Raw genomic sequence first — 17,767 nt, 5'->3', positions numbered from 1 at the left:
ATTGGCTATTTTCTTTATCCACAGACTATCCATTCTACAGTAATGGATCTAGGCTAGATCTAGGCAGGTTTAGCAAGGAAATCAGTAGAAAGGAGAAGTCTCCATGATAAAAGCAAATCCATATATGGACAGTAGTAAGGGACAGTGACAGACATTGCACTACATGCCTTTCATGGCCGGGGAGGTACCTGTGTCAGAGATTGACTGAACTTTCCTTTTTTACTCACACAGTTTATTCACTGTCTGCCAGATGTGAGCCCACTCAGAATAGGGGATTTAACTAAAATCCTAAAATAGCTGTTGTTCTAGGTACTGCTGAACCACTAGAAGCTTGCTTTGATCATAACATCCTTTGGAATACAGTACATTCAACCACCAGTGGATCTACTGGGAGTGGCACTGCACACCCTAACTGCCTAACAAATTGACTACCATTAATCTTAAATGCCCAAGCCATTTTTTAGGGCAATATAATGGAAACATGAAGAAGCTTCAGGGTAGTACCATTAAGCCTATACTCTTCCTACCATAGTGAGGGATCATTTCCTTCCTTCATTTCTTGCCCTGTCTGCTATTGCCTGATCCATTTTAACTTGTAGTCTAAGCTACAAACCAGAACAGAATCACACATCACTAATGGTTATCTACCACTTCTTTCTTGCTTGTGATTACTTAGAAGCTCCTAATGCAGAACTGTTACCCAAGCATTCTTCCTGTTTTAGTCTTCAAAAACAGATGTAGTCTAGTCATTCACATACTAAATTGCATATTTTGGTCCTGGCAGATTACTCAGAAGTCTGGGGAAGTATTCATGAAGCTGGTACTAGTGAAAACAGCAAGGCTATTTTTGTTTCTGAATGTACTTTAGACTGGGAATGCTCTGGGAAACCTCCTTCAAGACAGTAGCTGAATACTCAGGCCTCAGACCTTGGATAATACCATTGGAAACAATGACTCAGAGGAATTTCTTTATCTGTAAGATGGGGGAGAGGCTACTTTTAGCCAATGGTAAAAGGCTTTATTTATAGGGGACAGAGAGAGCAGGAGTTGTGTTCACGAGTGGGAGGTCAGGAGAAAAAAGGGCAATGGCAGAAGGGAGTAAGTCTGTATCATCTGACAGAGGAGTAAGTCTACATCATCTGTCAGATGTTCACCAGCACCACTGAACAGGACATCATAAAAGTAGCCTGCAAGAATAGTACAGGTTGAAGAGATCTGTGAGTCACCATTTCTCTACCAAATCTTAAAATACTGGAAAGGATTCTAGGACACAGAAAGAATAAATATATTTTGCCAGTATTTGGAGGAAATAAGAGAAAATCTTCAGGTTAACACACCTGTATTTTAGGTGTGATATTTCTTTTATTCTGTTACAGACTTATTTGATTGAGAATCACAAAATAAGGATATAATTAATGCCACTGAACAGGATCATTGTCCTGGTTTTGGAATCACAGAATACCATGTTAGAAGGGAACTCAAGGATCATATGGTCCAACTTTTCTTACAAAAAGCACGGTCTAGACAAAATGGCCCAGAACCCTGTCCAAGTGAAATTTATAAGTATCCAATGTTGGGGAATCCACCACTTCCCTGGGGAGATTATTCTAACGGCTGATTGTTCTCACTGTGAAGAATTTTGCTCTTGTGTCCAACCAGAATCTCCCCAGGAATAACTTATACCCATTACCCCTCATCCTTTCCATATGAATCCTTGTAAAAAGGGAGTCTCCACCTTCTTTGTAGCCACTCTTTAAATATGGGAACATGACGATAAGATCTCCCCTAAGATTTCTCTTTTCAAGGCTGAACAAACCCAGTTCTCTCAGCCTTTCCTCCTATGACAGGCTTCCCAGTCCCTTGATCATCTTTGTGGCCCTCCTCTGGACACTCTCCAGCCTGCCCACACATTTCTTGTATAGCAGGGACCAAAAATGAACACAGTACTCCAGGTGTGGCCTGACAAGCACTGAGTAGAGTGGGATAATGACTTTATCACTGATGGTGTTGCCCTTGTTGATGCAACCCAGTATCCTGTTGGCTTTCTTTGCTGCTGCAGCACACCATTCACTCATATTGAGCTTGTTGTCCACCAGGATGCCCAGGTCCCTTTCCACAGAGCTGGTCTCCGTCCAGGTAGATGCCAACCTGTGATGCATTCCTGGATTAAGGAGTAAACTGCAAGACCTTATGTTTGTCCTTTCTGAACTTCATAAGATTCTTGTTAACCCACTTCTCCATTCTATCCAGGTCATCCCTGCAAGCTGGCTCTCCCTTCAGAAGTGTCCACTTCCACACTGAGTTTGGTATTGATCCCATCATCCAGATCAGTTATGAAGATATTAAACAGTTTTGAGCCCAATATCAATCCCTGGAGGACCCCACTTGTGACAGGTTGCCAGTTTGAAAAAGAGCTATTTACCACTGCCCTCCAGGAGTGGCCTGTCAGCCAGTTCCCCACCCACCACACAGTCCAGTTGTCTAGACCATAACATATCAGTGTCTCTAGAAGGAGGCTGTGGGGAATCATATCAAAAGCCTTGAAGAAACCCAGATAGACAATGTGCACTGCTCACCCCACATCAGCTGAGCAAGTTAGTCATAGAAGTCAATGAGGTTTGTTAAGCATGATTTGTTCTTGGTGAATCCGTGCTGGTTTTCCCAATCTCATGCTTCATTTGACTTGTGACAGCCCCCAGGAAGGTTTGTTCCATAATTTTCCCAGGGACTGAAGTAAGACTAATGGGCTTATAGTTTCCTGTATCCTCCTTTAAGTCCTTGTAGATGGGAGTGACATTAGAGTTGTTCCAGTCTTCTGGGATGTCTCCTGATCTCCACAACTTCTTAAAGATTATGGAGAGCGGCCTCACAATGTCAGACAGATCTCAACACCCTTGGTGGATAGCATCAGAGCCCATCAATTTTTAAGGGGCAAGCCCTTGCAATAGTCAACATACCAACCCTTCCCTCACTGTGACAGTGGGTCTGTGTTTGCATCAACCTGTTTTTTTGTTCCCAAGGCCTGGAGTCCAACAGTGCTGGTAAAGACAGACGTGAAGGAAGTGTTGAGAGCCTCTGCCTTTTCAGCATTGTTGGTGACTAATTCAGCTCTCTTGTTTAACAGTGGGCCCATACTTTCCTTCTGTTTCTGCTTGTTGTTTATGTACCTGAAGAACCCTTTCTTGTAGTTTTTGACTGGCCAATTTCAATTAAAGCTGAGCTTTTGCTCTTTTAACTGCATCTCTGCATGCCCTGGAAATGTCCTTGTAGTTCTCAATGGTTATTTGTCACTTATTTTTTGTTTTTAAGCAGACTCGGAAGCTAGCAGTTAAGCCAGGGGGTCTCTTGCTCCACTTACTTCCTTTACCTTTAAAGGGAATGAACTATTTTTGTGCTTCTAGGAAAGCATTATTGAAAAACTCCCAGCACTTACTAGCTCTTTTATCCTTCATGGAAGCATCCTACAGAACCCCTCACAGGTGAGCTCCAAGCAAGCTGAAGTTTTCTTTTCTAAAATCTAAAACCTTTGTCTTAGTAATAACCTTCAGCATGCTCAACAGGATCCCAAACTCCATAGTACTGTGATCACTGCAGTCAAGCTATCACTGACCGAGATATTACAAAGCAGGTTTTTTTGGTTTGTGAGTAGCAAATCCAGCAATGCCTATTTCCTGGTTTGCACATCTAACATTTGTGTGAGGAAACAGTCCTCTATGCATTCCAGGAACTTCACAGTTAATGTGTGAGCTGCTGTATTGTTCTTCCACCAAATGTCTGTGTAGTTGAAGTCACCCATAAGAACCAGGTTCTGTTGACGTGAAGCCTGCTTAAGAGACCCAAATATTGCTTCATTGGCCTTATCATCTTGGTTTGGAGGTTGATAGCAGATGCTTACTGTAAGATTCCTCTTGGAGATGACTCTTCTGATCTTGACCCAGAGGCATTTGATAGGGTTTCCACAACTGCCACAGCTGACTTCTACACATTCAAGTTTCTCCTTAACATAGAGTGCGACACCTCCACCTCTTCTTCCCTGCCTGCCTATGAAACAGCCTATCCATCACAATCCTCCAGTCATATGAGTCATTCCATCATGCTTCAGTTATTCCTATAATATCATAACTTTCTGACTGGGCACAGAGCTCCAGTTCCTCCTGTTTGTTCCCCAGGCTGCATGCATTGGTCTACATAGAGTTGAAGTTGGTCTTCTGGTTCACATCTTGGGAGGCAGCTAAGGAACATTTGTCACTTCTCTGGTTGGCCTGGCTTATTCCCCAGTTGGTTGCAATGGTGTGAACATCGTCACTTTGGACCCTGCCCCCTAAGTCTTTCAGTTTAAAGCCCACCTCACCAAGTTGGCCAGCCTGCTGCCAAAGATTCTGTTGCATCTTCTAGACAAGTGGATCCCATCTCTCCCTAACAGCCTATAGTCATCAAAGACTATCCCATTGTCATAAAAGCTCTGCATTTTATTATTTCTCTGCATGGTTTATGGTATATAAAGCCTATTCACAATACTATTCCTTTAGTTTAAACAAACTGATCATCTAAAGTCTTAGGAAAGTTCAAGTACAGTCAATTAACATCACTGACACTAGAGATAGCATTACTTTTCTGTCAAGAAAATTGTCCTACTTTTCCTTTTAAGTCTCATGTGCTTTCATACTTTCAAATAATCTAAGTTTATGATTGTATGTCAGATTTTTGCTGCTAAAGGAATACACAAAAACAGACTTCAAAGCCATATTTGTTCTGCACATGCATATCAAAGAAAACATCTATTTTATTTTGCTGCATTGAAGGCTATTAAGTACTATTTTAACATTTGGGAAATAACACAATTTGACATTCAATGAACCTGAAGTTCATCAATGTGCCTTCATTAATTCCTTTGATAGGTTTTAAATTTTTGAAATCACATCAAAAGTTCAGAAATTACTACACAAATATGCATACATGCACACATATATGCGTGTGTATATATATATATAAACGTTTGCCTAATGGACGATTTTATTCAGAAAGGATTACAATTATATAAATATGATAGTAATTTCATAGGAATTCTGTAACAAACAATAGTTCTACTAAATTATAAGATTGGAGTTCTTTCAATTTACACAATCACTCCATAGCTGCTACGTTTTATGATTCTTTTCTCCTTTGATTCATTTATGGAAATCTTAAACCTTCATGAAAAGTTCCAACACTGAGGTATTTTAAGCTCTTGTTGAAGTTAATCAAAATCACTTAAAAGCAATCCCTAAAAGCTCTACACATAAAAGCACTACATAGCAGATGAATCTTTCTTCACAAACACATTTTAGAATAATGACATGGATTTAGAATCTCAAGTAAAGTGTGACCCTGATGCTCATTAGTTGATAGATAATTTATACTTGTGAAGCTGTCTGTGGTGTTGAGGACAGAAAGTGTTATGTTCCCAAAATAAACTTTTCTGCTCAACTGGTCTACTCCCACAGAAGTACCATGTAGCACTAAGAATTCTCATTTCTTTAGTGTTACTTTCTCTGTGCCATGGAATGGCTAAAGTTATATATTTTTTTTGCACAACTCTGCTTATACATGGTCTGTGATGATGTAAGACACACAGTTCAATGTTTCCACTTGGATACTCAAGGTACAGCTGAACCGATTGCTGTTTAAGGCAATTTCATTGGATGAAAGAAGATCAATTAGCTTGGAATTTATGTCCTATTATTGAGTCATTCTGGTTTTTGCTAAATAAAGCACAGTGTTAAGCACAGATAATCAATGGCATTGTAAGCCTTCTTATTTTTTTTCTATAGATGTTAAAAAACTTTTATGTATAGAAATAACAAGGATTTTCATGTATTTTAAGGAAAGATCAAACAAAAATAAAATCAAGAAAACATAAGTTTTGAAATAGAGTAGCTAAGATTATTCCTGCAATTAAAGCCAGCAGAAAATGAAGAAATTTGCAAAAGCAACTCTAAACTGAAATTATCCAATTTACCTCAGATAAGACAAAAATATTTATTTCAAAAATATTTTCTGCAATAAACATTTTGAAAAATTTGCTGCTGAAATGAAAAAAAAAAAAAAATTAATCATGCTATACCTTCAGCGACTGTTTATTTATTTGCATTATTTATGTTGCCATTCCTAAGTCTTCCCTCTCCCACCCAGCATACAGGTCTCATAGAATCATAGAATGATTTAGATTGGAAGGTGATGCAGAAGTCAACTGTGCCAAACCCCTGGTCAAAGCAAATCTACACCAGATCAGGCTGCTCGCAGCCATGATCAGCCAAGTCTTGAACATCATGCAACATTTTACAGCATTTGATCATCACTATTATTAAACTCTCCTCCCCTTAATATCTAGTTAGAATTTCCTCTGTTTCCACTTATGTCCACTGCTTTTTGTCCTATCACTGTGCACCTCTGGGAGGAGTCTGGCTCCATCTCCTCTGCATCCTCCAGTAAGATGACAGTAGGCAGCAATAAAGTCTTCTCTGAGCCTTCTTTCCTTGAGACTGAACAAACTCAGTTCCCCCAGACCTGCCTCACATATCCTGTGCTCCAGCCTTTAGTCATATTCATGGCTCCTCCTGGACTCAGTCCAGAATGTAAATATCCTTTTTATACTGGGGACCCCAAAAACTTGACGCAGTACTCCAGATAGGGTCTCGCAAGTGCCAAATAGAGGGGAGGATCATTCCTCTTGCCCTGCTGGCTACACTCTTGCTAACACATCCCAGGGTGCAGCTGGCCTCCTTTGCTGCAAGAGCACACTGCCAATTCACATTCAACTTGTTGTCCAGCAGGACACCCAGGACCCTTTCTGAAGAGCTGTCTCCCACACAGTCATCCCCAAGATTGTATGGTTGCATGGCATGATTCCATACCAAGTACAGGACTTTGCACTTGTTTTGCTGATCCCCATGAGGTTCCTGTCAGCCCACTTCTCCAGTCTGTCCAGATTCCTCTGAAGAGCACTCCTGCTCTACGCTGTAGTGGTTGTTCCACTCAGTCTGATGTTGTCCACAAACATGCTAACAGTGGACTCCATCTGGTGATCATGGATTTGCCCTTGATCAATGCTTAATCCAAATCACCCTCTTCTTGTTCTCGTGTTTAGAAATAGCTTCTAAGAGGATTTGCTCCATAAACCTCACAGGGACGGGATGTGAGGCTGATTGCCTTGTAGCCACCCGGATCCCCATTCTTGACCTTCTTGAATATGGGTGTGATGTCTGCTTTTTTTTTACCCATCTAGTCCCTGATTGTCATGACCTTTTGAAGATGACAGAGAGGAGCCTCACAAAAACATCATCAAGAACCTTCAGCACCCTTGGATGTGTCCCATCTAGTTCCACAGATTTGTGTACCTCCAAGGGAGTTAAACTACCCCTAACTCTTTCTTCCTATACTGTGGGCACTGCTTCACTCCCACAGATTCTGTTTAGAGGCTCAGGAACCCAAGGGGACAGAGAACAAGCACTACCAGAGAAAAGTGAGGCAAAAAAAGTACTGAATACCTTAACCTTTTCCTTGATCCTTGTCACCACGTTCCCTGCCCCACTGAGCAACAGGCCCACTCCATTCCTAACTCTCCTTCTTCTGACAGTGTACTTGGAGAAACCTTTTGTACTGCCTTATGCCTCCTTTGCCAACATCAGCTCCAGATGACCTTTGGCCTTCCTCACTCCAGTTCTATATGAGTGTGCAATGTCTTTGTACCCCTTCCACGTAGCCCATCTCTGCTTCCACCATCTATATATTTCCTTTTCATGTCTGAGCTCAGTCAGGTGCTCCATGTTTATCCATGCTCACCTTCTGCCTCACCTGCTTGACAGTAAGGGATGATTCTTGTGTCCTGAAAGAGGTGTGCAAGGTCTCCTGGACCCCTTTACCCTCAAGGGCAGTTTCCCATGGGATCATCCCTAGCAGCTGCCAGAGCAGGCTGAAATATGCTCTTCTGAAATCCAGAGTTGTAAATCTGGTATTGCTTTTCTCAGTCCTCTCAGGACCTTAAATTCCACAGCCTCTGCCATGCAAACTACATACTAATTTGTTTGCAGACACTGTCCACTGTGCTAAGAAGCAATTAAACAGCTAATGGCAACTGCATGCACGTGCCTGACACTGTGGGGTGATGCACACTCTACCAGGTCTTTTGAGACTACAAGGCCATCAGAACATCTCCCAACAAGTGTCACTCATCTGGTGACCACCGTCACCACTGCATACTCCTGCCACTGGTTCTGCCTTTGCAGCAAATGGAAGTTGCAGACAGGTATCTGCACAAGTACACAGCAGAGCACTGTTCACTACCTGCCACAGGAAAAAATGCTCAGCCTTTCTGTTCTTAATCAAGCCAGGACTGAAGCAGTTTATTATAGATTTTGTAACAAACAATCAGTTAATGACACAATCAGGAACAGAGATGGATCAAGGAGGGAGAAGTGTGCAGGCACCCCTAACTACTGAACTACAGAAAACCACTCCAAGATGCAAAATGCAATAAACCTTTAAAAAAAATTGTTTCCAGAAATTTTCTTCCTTGAAATCTCATACTTCTTTTTCCTTTCAAACCTCCCCACAGTGTCAAAGTTAAGTGCAAAATAAGAGGGATGAGCAAACTGCCAGTAGGTTAACTCGACAGGTAGAATAACATCAAAACCATGATCCTCCTCTAACTGCTTTGTAGTCCAACTGCTTTGGATTATGTGACCTGTGAAGGTCCTTTCTAATTTACATGACTCTATAATTCTAAATACATATCTAGATATAATAGAAATATAGTTTACAGCAACAATCATATAGCAATTTGACCATTTCTTGTTATTAACAGGTTTAATAAAACAATGTTTAAAAGGATTAGCAGCCCCTTGTACCATCTATTACATCATTATCAATTTTATTTTCATAGCATTTATACTCTCCATATACCTAATTTTCGGTTATTATATGCAATTACATTATCAATGTCTGTCACTAGCAAATGCAGATGAATGAAAGTGTGTAGATTAAGGTATAAAGGATGCATTTATATTGACTAACTTGTGAAATAAAGGTGTAATACAAAATCATTGGGGTAAGAGAGCTGCTTGCTTTGTAACTTAATACTGCCAGGCCCCAGCTGAACAGCACTTCAGAACAGTTTGGAAAAAAAAAAAGACAAAAAAAAAAACCTCCTTATGTTACCTTTACTTAGATATGAAGCCACAGGAAAAGAGAACTCATAAGGACAAGAGTTAAAAGTGACGTATTTCTTTGAATCTATTTGTCCTCTCACAGCACTATGTATTGCTTCACACCTCTGAATAGACTGTCAGATCTGGTCAGCGATGTGTGGGGATTAAGTCAACCCCTGTCTGCAATATACAATAAATTCAAGTATTATTGCAACAGTAAGACTGACTCATGAGCTGCTAATAAACTGCCTTGAATGCAAACCACTGGAATTCTGTATGTTTCTGAAACTTGATCATGCTTTAAACCAACAGTTTAGCCAGGCCTAACCCACTTGACACTACTCCAGTGAAGCCTTTCAAGGATCTGTGTACAGGGTAGTAGCAGCTTTGAATTAGTAGAAATAAAGATGGATCAGAAGGGAAAAAAAAAAAAAAAAGTCCCTGTTTATTTCCCTTGAAGTAGAATTTCCCATTCAAATTTATTTTTACAAATTTGAACATAGGTCACTCCACTCAATTCATATCTTAGAAGGATGCCATACTTGAGATTAGGCCTTAGTATTCAGACATCTTAGAGGTATACACATGTACTATTGTCAGAGAGATTGCTGCTGCAAAGTGATTAAAATATGCATTTGTAAATTATAAAAGACATCAATCTTAGGTTAATATTAAATAAATATCAATATTTACTTCTGTAATCAGGGTTCAAACAATTTTCCACAGTAAGGGATTAAGAGAAGATCTCTTGATTCTGTTTTAGTCTACACTTAGATGAGTATGTTAACTTTGGATTTTATATCTTCAGATGAAATACCATTTATTCTTACAGCTCCAAGACTGCGAACAATTTCCCGTACTTTAAATATATTAAGAACTTGTAGCTCTCACTTGCCCAAACTCTTAAACAATTCAGTAATGTTACTTCAATATTATTTTTTTTAAATCACATTCTTTCTAGTATGAATCCAGACTGATTTCTTATCTTCACAACAATATTAACACAAATAATACTGTAGTCTTTTAAACATGCAACTCTATATAATTTTCAATCCTTAATTCAGGATACAGTTTGATAACATGATCTGGGATGTAACTCTGGTTTGTTTTTGCGAGTCTCTCAGAAAACATTTTTAATTATTTACAATTATAAATACTGTCAACTTGATGTAATATATATGTTGCATATGAAAAGACTGAATTAGATAATATCTTACCTTAAATTCACCAATAAATGCATTTTCTCTAGAGATTATGACTTCTAAAAAGAAATCAAACTATCTGGCAAACATAAGCAACTCCTATCTAATAAAACTTAATAACTTTGGGCAAGTGCATCAGTCATCTAAAGAATATGTGGACAATGTAAACCTTAAACAAGTTTTAACTTTTGTACAAACAATTACTACAGTTCAAGCAAAAGGTAATAGTCTATGTAAATTGTACATGACCAAAAGCTTATTTTAAATACATAATAATATACACAATATACATAATTATATACATAATTATATACATAATTATAGTTTATTATTCTGTGTAAATTTTGTTCATCTTAGGAAGAGACTATAAAAAGGAAAGCTGAAATAAAGCACCTGAAAGCTGAGATGTGATGAGACTGTCTTTGCATATTACAGCTATATATCTACTTATAAATATTTCACCAGTAAATTAAAAGAAAAAAAAAAATCATAATACTGTGAGAGACTGAACTATGAACTGTTTGTCTCAAAAAACGTGTGAAGTTGAACTATGGACTGTTTGCCTTAAGTTGCCTACCTCAAGGACTGCCAGCTGAGAAGGACTGCAAGGTCACCAAGAAGCCTGCCAAAATCTAACCCTGAAACATCATGTGAAGAGCGGGGCAAGTGTGAAGTGTGTGTGCATGTGCAGGAGTGTGGGGGGGGGGGGTCCTGCAGGTACATGCTGTCATTAAGGAAACTACAGCCTTGAACGGGAATAAAAAGGGCTGTCTGGACAAGCCCAGCATGTGGGACTGCCACTGATTTGGACACACCATGCGCCCACCCACTCCGGATCCATGGTGGTGACTGTTCTTGCAATCCTATTCCACTTTCTTGCTTGATTTCTGTCTTTCTTCTCCCTCTATGTCCTATCGCTACTATATTTTTCACTTTATGAAAATAAAAAGCTGATTTGGATGTACCGTATTTGATCTCATTTGTGTTTTAATCTCATTCTTGGGATCATACTGAACCCTCCCCAGACATTGGATCAGGACATTTGTAAGTGGCGTCACAGACAGGATCCCTTGAGAATGGAGTGCCACACTGTTTCTGTATATGTGAAACCTCGCAGGAATGTCAGGGCGAGGGCTTGTGAAAAACTCACTTGCTGCCTTCCCAAGATGACGTCTTCCCCACCTTGTACAAGATGAGTGAAGGATGAAACTGTAACTAGTCCTCCGTTGGGGAAAGAAGTTTTGACTTTTTAGGAAAAACATAATGTGAGGAGACTCTATGCCTGGTGTGAACTGGGCTCAGGGAGACTGCTGTAATTTTGTAGTGTAGTTGATAGAATGAGTGCCTTGCAAAAGGATGCAAGGGTAAGATCAGGTGTTCGTGGGGGGTGAAGCTACCCTTTTGATGATTTACAGGAGGGCAAAAGATGCTCATGGGAAGGAACCTATGATTAATACAAGGTGGATTGTCCCATCTTTCTCATAACAATTTGTTTCCGGTCCTTTGAAACAGACCAAGTTTACTTTCTTTTCTCTGTTGGTGAAGACTACAAAGCTTGCCCAGAACATATGGAACTGTTGATTGTCTGTGTAGTTTTGATGCTGATTGTTTTAATATTTAAGAATTTGTTGGTTTAGGCCAAGAAATAGCCAATACTTTTAATCTAATTGTTGGGTGTGTGGTGGGCCTTTTGGTTTGGAAAGCTGGCCACGGACTGTTGTTCCTGTTTCCCCTGCATGGCTAGTGAGTACATCTATTGGGAAACTAGACAAAATGAATACTCAGGGTGAATATTGTTTTAACCACACCTAAACTAATGGAATCAGTGTTGGAATGAGTAAATGCAATTGTACATTGTCTCCAGGTTTTTACTGCTGGGACCACTACTGTAGACATTCTGATTGTAGTAGTAGCCTTAGATGGAATTCAACCCATATTAAGCTTTCCAATGGCAGCTGGGTAAAATACCTCTTAACGGACCTAGTGGGGAGGGTTGTAAATCAGTTATGAGGGATGATGGGTTTGATTCCCCAACTGACTTCTTGCATGCAAGGCAATACCACTAGCAAAAATCACATTATTTGAGTATACCAATGAGCATGGCAACACCAAAATGGAATCCGCATGCTGTTCAAAGAATTTTGATCTGGTAACAATCAAAGTATGTGGGGATGTAACTGTGTGTGGAAAGATGAAAGGTGTGCTTGGAAGTATGAATATTGTAACCAAGATGGAGTCTTTGATTTCTTAAAGAATCTGAGTTTAGTTGAGTTTGTTTTACTTTCAAAGATAATACTGTGAGTCAGCGTGAAAACTGGTAACTTTGTAAGTCTGAAGGAATTCAATGATGAGAGTTTTCAAAACCCCAACCTCTTGCATTTTCTTTCACAAGCAATGACAATTAGAGCAGTGAAAGAACATACATATGGTGTTCTGCAAAAGCAGCGAAACACATTACCGCTTATTTATATTTTCAAATGCTTAATGTAATAGAGGCTTAATTTGTTATTTCCCAATCTTTTTCAGGTATATAGAAGTAACTTGGTGTTGTACAGTAGGACTTGTGTTTTAGAGCACCTGGAATGGTTTCTTGATTGTGCAACACTACAGAGCTTTACGTTGCAATATATTTTCCTCCCACTTTGTAGCATATTTATTATGTAATCTTTGGTTATCCTAGTTATTTTATGCCTGTTTTCTTTTTTATTAGGAAGTATTAGGATAATATTGTGGAGAGCAGAGACAGATTAGATAAAATTGGTATCGTAGTACAATGAAAAGAAGCTCACCACTGTATTATCTTTTAAAACTCCAATTCCAGCAAGAATCCCAGTTGACAGCACTTGAACATGTATCCAGCCCATTCATAGGAGTAGAATTTAAGCATAAAATAAGTAATAGGCACGTGTTTTTCTGCTCTCCTGATTTCAGGGACTGTGACTGTAGTTGAGCAGTACAGTTGTTACTGTACAGAGGATTCTTTTAGAGTATTTCTGTCATTTTTATGCACACTGAATGATCTCTCATTAAACAAGAAAACAAGTGCCTCATCAGTTTTGATTTTTCTGTTATTGAGGAGAAGCAATACTTGCAGTCATTTCTTCAGTGTAAACTTCCAGTTGCTATTACAATTCTGACCAGTATAAATCTCAATTTTGCACCATAGTTTTATAATGAAGTGACAGCTACACTTCCTGGATATGTTTTTGGTCCATTTAATTTTTTATCACTGTTTTGGGGGAAAAGGGGAGTTATTAGTGGTGTGAGTTTAGTTTAGTTTCACATTATAGATAGTAATTTAAAAGCCAAATAAAGTAAATTGAATACATAAATAGAATAAGTACAGAAAAGAAGAAGTGTTTTGCAGTCCTCTGAGGGTTTTGTCCTGCAATGGCTAAACATTCAAAATTCCTGTAATCTGTGGTAGATTTTGGGGAACCAGAAGTAAAGGATCAAGCACTTAATAACTTTTTACAAGTTATTCTCTCTGGTTTATATTGTGAAATCTTGTAGGTAAAATTTACAACATTGAAAGAAATATTTCAGACTTAGCAGAAAGTTTGATACACTTTCTGAACCAATTTGTACCCATTGTTTCACCCGATGGTGTTAAACGTGAATATATACCACCAGTTCTACAAATTGTATAAAATACTCTTTTCTGGCTTTATGTGATAACTGCCTTTTCTTAAAGCCACCATGGGTGCTGAAGCAGTTGTTGAGCCACAGGATGGTGTGAGAGACTGAACTATGAACTGTTTGTCTCAAAGATTGTGCGAAGTTGAACTATGGACTATTTGCATTAAGTTGTTTACCTCAACTGCTAGCTGATAAGGACGACTGCAAGGTCACAGAGAAGCCTGCCAAAATGTAACCCTGCGATGTCGAGTGAAGAGTGGGACGGGTGTGAAGTGTGTGTGCATGTGCCAGGGTGTGAGGGGGCTGCAGGTACATGCATCATCAAGGAAACCGCAGCCTTGAACGGGTATAAAAAGGGCCATCCAGACAAATCCGGCACGTAGGACCACCACTCCCCGCCACCAAAACCTTGAGAGATTTGGGCACAGCACCCTGCCCCAGGGCACTGTGGATTCATAGTGGTGACTATTCTTGCAATTCTATCTTGCTTGTTTGATCAATTTCTGTCTTTCTTCCTCTCTGTCCTATTGCTACTATAGTTTCCACTTTTTGATAATAAAAAGCTGGTTTGGACGTACGGTATTTGATCTCATTTGTATTTTAATCTCGTTCTTGGGATCATATCAAAACCTACCCTGACATTGGATCAGGTAGTAAGAGTAGGCAACAACAATAAAACAATAGTTTAGAAAGTATTATATAGTTTATGTATTTCAAGGTCTGTTTAAGCTGATGCAGACCAAAGATCCCTAGAACTGTTGATATAAAGTGGGAGCCTTTAGCAGTTGTCTTGGAGTAATTCTAAAGTCCATTTGAAATTTCAGAAAGTAAAAGTGACATCATACATCTCATCTTTAAAAGGTAAGAACCAAATGTTTCTAGGATCTTGCCTGAAATAAGTTCCTAAAAAAAAATAAGTACTAGAACAAAGTGCCTTAGGTACAGGGAGAAGCTGAAAGAGATGAGAAGTCAGCATGGATTTATCATGAACACATACTGTCAACCAATCTAATCTCCCTCTCAGACATGATAGGAGACCCTTGAGAGGAAAAGCAGCAGATGTCATAACTTGACTTTCCTAATTCTTTTGATGTGATGTTCTGATAAACAAGATAGAAAAGCATGGGGCAGATGAAAGGGGTGTAAACCAGCTGAAAACTATAGTTGAAAATCAGTTAGTAGTAGTTCCCTGTCAAAAGGGAAGGCTATATCAAGAGTGGTTCTCCAAGGCAAGGATCTATTTTGATTATTACTTTTGTAAATGGTACAATAAATGTAATACTTACAAAAGCGGCACATGAAGTAAAGCCATAGAGAGCACTAGAGGAGAGGACTAGAATGGAAAGTCCGAGACAGACCAGCCAGGGGAGTGGCATGCAGGAGGAAGCAGGGCAGAAGTCAGAATGTTCAACACACTCTACATCCGAGAAAAAGAAATAAACTACTTACATACAGTGGGGAGTAATCAGCCGGATAGCAGTAGTTCAGAGGCAACCTGGGAATTTAGTACATATAAACTGAAGAGAAGTTGAAATGTCATCTTACACAGAAGGGAGATCTCATGCTAGGTTTGCAACATAAAAAGTAATCTTTTTCTCTCACATTAGTAAGCCTCATTTAGAGTGTTTCATTTGGTCTTAGGCATCAGTTGGAGATAGTCAGGAGAGAGAAATGTGAAGGATCAGAGTCCTGTAAGACATCATCATTGAAGAAAGATTGAATGAATGATGCCTGCTAAGCTTAGGGAGAAGAATTAGGAAAGAACATGATGAACTATGAGGAGTAAGTGGATAAACTGCTCCCAAGACCATGGAGAGACAAATAGGTTTAACTCCAATAAGAACAAAAACATAGAAATACATATCCTAAAGAAACAATTATTTTCCAGAGCTATAAATATCACCGTTAAAAATATCTAAATATATTCTAACCTGGACTGAGGGAGAAGCTGATCCTTCTTTAGGGTAAGCAAATGGCTTGAATGAGCTCCCTTTTCCCTTCATTTTTTATGTCTGGACACAAGAAAAGACATTAAAAATTTTAACACCTGCACCTGCATAATGGAGGAAGTAAAAATATTGTACAAATTCTACTTGCAAGAAGTCTATGAATTCATTCCTTGCCAGTGACTTGAAACATTCAGTTTATACTGATTAATTGTTTTCATTATGTGGAAAAAACTTGTGGAACTAATGATAATGCTAATTTTTGCATTTCAATGCTTTGAAATGACAATAGCATGATAATGATGAGCCTCATTAGTTTGTGCATTTTATACAAGCCATAGAACATGTACAAAACAGACTTCTAATACAAGTCAGACAGAAAATAAAGTTACTCTCTATGAAAAATATTAATTTTGGTCCATATATATCTGTTTTTAAAGCAGTTGTGTCAAATGCAGAGAGAGATAACTTGATATAGTTAAAAATGTAAATCCATGTTTAACTCAACACTAATGAGGAACAATCAGAAATATTTCACATACAAATTCTATCAAATCCTTTTTCTATAATGATTATGTAAATATCTGAATAGGAACTCATAAATGTATTCATTGTGGCTGGAGTAAAATTTCCTTTGTTAGTGCCAGGATCAGTTGCCAAATCTCTTTTAAGAGTAATAAATGTGTATCCATGCAAAAAACAAAACAAAACAAAACAAAACAAAACAAAACAAAACAAAAAAAAAAAAAAAAAAAAAAAACAACAAAGTATCTAAACTGAGTTAAAAAAAAAAGTCTGTCTGTGAGAATTGACTTCTCATTCATTTTGGTAAATTTGTGACCACATGCTTTTATAAATACTTTTATGTAGCTCTGAAAAGTACAAGGTCAGAGCAAATACAACATCAATCAAAGATATCTGGGCAAAATATTGTTTATATAGTTACTTACTGGTTTATCCTTTTAATGTATGAAATAAACTTGTATTTCAAGATATATCAAATAGTAATGTAACTGAGCAGTTACCTTCTCTGGCTACTTTAAGGACTCCCAAAACTCAGCATTTTCATATCTATATACACAAAATACATGTAGTTTATACTAGATGTTTAACATGTCATGCTGTTTATGGGTGAGAACAGTTTATCATCTTTGTAAAATAATACATAGTCATATTTATAATACATAGTCATATTTCTTTCAAAGTCTTCCATGTTAAAAGTCCAAACTGTTCCACAATATAGATCAAATATATCAGGCCAGTTCAATATTTCCTTACCAATCAAGTCTATATTGGTCTGCTTCTTTAACCACCCCAGCTTTCTACCTGCAGGGCTGATAGGAGTGTGTATACACTTGTGGTAGATTAACCTGGCTAACAGCCAAACACCCACCCAACCTCTCACTTACTCCCCACAAGATGGTCATAAAAAACAGGATGAGAAAGGTCATGGATCAAGATAAAGACAGAGATCGCTTACCAATTGCTATCGCAAGCAAAACAGACTCAACTTGGGGAGAATTGATATAATTTACTACCAATTCAAGTAGATTGGGGCAGCAAGAAACAAAAAGCTAAACATGAAAACACCTTTCCTCGCCCCTCGCTCAAGCTCAACTTCCCTCTTTCACTTTCAACTCCTCTATGTCCACCCCAAGCAGCACAGACGGGATGGTGGGGTTGCCATCTCTCTTCCACTCACTTTCCCCTTCTCACCCTTCCTCCATGCTCCAGCATGAGTTTTCCACAAGCTGTCAATCCTCTGGGTATGTTCATCTGCTCTAGCATGGCGTCC

This window comes from Tyto alba, unplaced genomic scaffold (genome assembly GCF_018691265.1).
Source record: "Tyto alba isolate M040663 unplaced genomic scaffold, T.alba_DEE_v4.0 Super-Scaffold_6, whole genome shotgun sequence".
Taxonomy (NCBI): Eukaryota; Metazoa; Chordata; class Aves; order Strigiformes; family Tytonidae; genus Tyto; species Tyto alba.
The sequence above is the reverse complement of the archived record's forward strand: the minus strand, read 5'-3'. Positions refer to the sequence as shown.